The following is a 3,339-nucleotide window of genomic DNA, read 5'->3' on the forward strand; positions in this document are numbered from 1 at the left end:
GTATATTTTGGATAACAGTTCGTTATCAGATATGTCTTTTGCAAAGATTTTCTCCCATTGTGTGGCTTATCTTCTCATTCTCTTGACATTGTCTTCCACAGAGCAGAAATTTTTAATTACAGTTAAGTCCAGCTTATCAATTCTTTCTTTTATGGGTGCCTTTGGTGTTGTATCTAAAAAGTCATCACTATATCCAACACCTTCAAGATTTTTCTCCTGTGTTCGTGTGTTAAAGTTTTATAGTTCTGCATTTACATTTAAGTTTATCGTGTATTTTGAGTTAATTTTTTTGAATGGTGTAAGGTCTGGCTCTACATTCTTTTTTTAGCATATGATGTCCTGTTATCCAGCACCATTTGTTGAAAGGACGTTCAACAACTGTTGTGTTTTTCATTTAGGTCTGTGATTCATCTTGAGTTAATTTGGCATGTAAATGTCCTGTCCTGTCAGGACCATTTGCCAAATGGACTATCTTTGTTCTATTGTATTGCCTTTGCTCCTTTGTTAAAGATCAGTTGGCTGTACTTTTGTGAGTCTATCTCCAGGCTCTCTATTCTGTTCCAATAATTAATTTTAACTTGTTTAACTTAGACATTATAAAAAATATTTGATTAATTTCAGATGCAGTAGGAATTGGAAAAAAACATAACTGAAGAACTAGAAGAATGTATGTTGCCAAAATTTATGAGTTAAATGTAAATTAATTACTTGGATTCTAAAATAAACCATACATAGCAAATGGCATCCCTTTTCATAGTTTGATTAAGATACCATTTTTTTTTGCTTGCACAAATCTAATGAAAAATGTAAAAACAAATATTTATAGTGAAGAATATCCTTAATCCTCCTTTATTCATCATGTTCCATAGTTTTTAAAAATTTTAAAAAGTCTGTGAAGCTTTTTTACAGTTTCATCCTCATCCTACTTAGATTTTAAGAGCTAAAATTTTAATAACTCTTGCCTACATCCTTTATTCCCTTTTCTTTCTGTCCTTTCAATATACTTGCTTGGCACAACCAAAACTACCCAAGAGAATAATTATCATTCTTCCCTTTACCTTCGCCCAGTCATCCGAGTGCTGCTGAAGAAAAACACACAGTGCCCAGAGTCCTGCTGCCTCTCTTTGGTTAAATTGCATCCCCTTTATCCACAGTAGTGACTTCAAATCTCTTTCTATAACCCTCTCACCCTGTTTCTTCCCCCTTGTGGTGCTCTGTGACTACGGCTAATGTCGGCATTCTGTTGACATTGCCAGTTGTAGTGCTCTTAATCCTGTTCGTGATGCCAGTTGTCTAGCTCCACGACCACGCTAGTTGCCAGGCTCTTTTACTTCCTGGTAATCCTGCCCCGACTGGGCCAGTCGTCGAGCTAGGGCTGGGTCTGGAGTTCCCCACACACGTATGTCTATGAGCTAGGTAACTGGCCAAAAGGTCCTCGGAAGACACAGGTTGGAAAACATGGCCGTGTAGGGCAGATGCCCAAGGCAGATGCCTGCCTGCTTTACTAAAACTCTCTCTCTCTCTGAAGAACACAAGAACAGCAACAAAACTAAAAAGATACATTGCTGCACATGCGCACTAACTCCACAGACACACACAATTTGCTTGCAAAGGATGTGCTAAAACCACACCCGACTGGACCCAAGTTGAGGGCCCTAACCAAACCATTCTTTTTTCCCAGCACCCCTCACATTGCATCAGATGGTCTTATTTCTCACAAGAAACCTCTTGAAAGATTTGCCTATTTCCTCACTGACAGTTTCTGCACGTTTTTCTGAATCCNTGTTTTTTCCCACTTCCTTGTTTCTTTTCATGTTTTGTGCCTTCTCATTAAACACTGGATACATTCAATAATATATTGTAGCAATTCTGCATTCTGATTTTTACCTTCTGAGAGTTGTTATTATTGTTTTGTTTGTTTAGTAATTTGCATGTAGTAAATCTGAATTCTGTTAGCAATATATAGCCACAGGGGTCTCTGCTCAAATTTTTGTCTTTTTTTTCTTATTACTCATGGCTGCCCAGGAATTAATCCTTTATCTCTTATTACTCATGGCTGCCCAGGAATTAATCCTTTATCTGCATACATGGTACTCGGTCAACAGCTGTCTGAATTTGCGCACAGACACCTTGAGTCAGTGAATCTGCCACTATTTGCTGATGATCTGTGTGTGAACAGGGAGTACATTCAGAATCCTGGCGTCCCTGTCTGTGCCTTCTACCGGGCTCTCCTCTTGCTGTGTCTTCTCTGCACACAAACTCAGCTCCAGCATTAGTCAGGGACGTATGGGTGGTTTGGGCAGGCTCTGGTCTCTGTTGAGACTAGTGGAGATGCTGGTCCTTCCTGTTGGTTTGCAGCAAATCACCAATTTGTCTGAAAATTCTCCAAATCATATGAGTCCCTCTGGCTGTGACAGCAGAGCTGCTGGCTTCCTGGCTGTCCCCAGCCTGACTGAACAACCATCCCAACAGAGCTGGGGCTTGTGGGAAGTGTTAGCAGCCCCTAGAAGGAATGCCACAGTCTTGAATTGTTCCTATGTGTAGTTCAGTAGTTTTCATGAATCATCACTTCTCAGTTGCTTGTGACGTTTTGGTCAGTTAGTAGAATACTGAAATTTTTGCTTTCGACAATTTTGTCCAGCTTTATACTTGCTCTTTGGGAAGAGAATTTGCTGATATCTTTCATCCCATCATCCAAAACTAGTGTTCACCGTGGGTACCCCATCCATATATATATATATATATATTTTTTTTAATAGACTTTCTTTTTTAGAGCAGTTTCAGGTTCACAGCAAAATTGAGCAGTAAGGACAGAGTTTCCATTTACTTTCTGTTCCCCTCCCCCCCCACCTCCATGTCTGTTGACTTCCTACAGGAGAGTATTACATTTTTTACAATTGATGAACCTGCATTGATGTATCAATATCACCCAGAGTCCATAGTTTACATTAGGGTTCACTCGATGTTGGGTTTTGACAAATGTATAATGACAGATATCCACCATTACAGTAGCATTCAGAGTATGTTCATGGTTCTAAAAATCATCTGTGCTCTATTTATCCCTCCCTCCCCCAGCCTCTGTCAATCACTTATTCTTTCACTGTTTCATAGTTCTGCCTTTTTCAGAATGTCATGTGATTGAATCATGCAGTGTATAGCCTTTTCAGATTGGCTTCTTTCACTTAGTTATATGCATTTAAGGTTCCTCTGTGTTTTTTGATGGCTTGATAGCTCATCTCTTTTTAGCTCTGAATAATATTCCATTGTGTGGATGTACCACAGTTTATTTACCTATTAACCTACCAAAGGAATTCTGATTCTTCCAAGTTTTTTTTTTTT

The sequence above is a fragment of the Galeopterus variegatus genome, unplaced genomic scaffold, assembly GCF_000696425.1.
Source record: "Galeopterus variegatus unplaced genomic scaffold, G_variegatus-3.0.2 Scaffold24654, whole genome shotgun sequence".
NCBI lineage: Eukaryota > Metazoa > Chordata > Mammalia > Dermoptera > Cynocephalidae > Galeopterus > Galeopterus variegatus.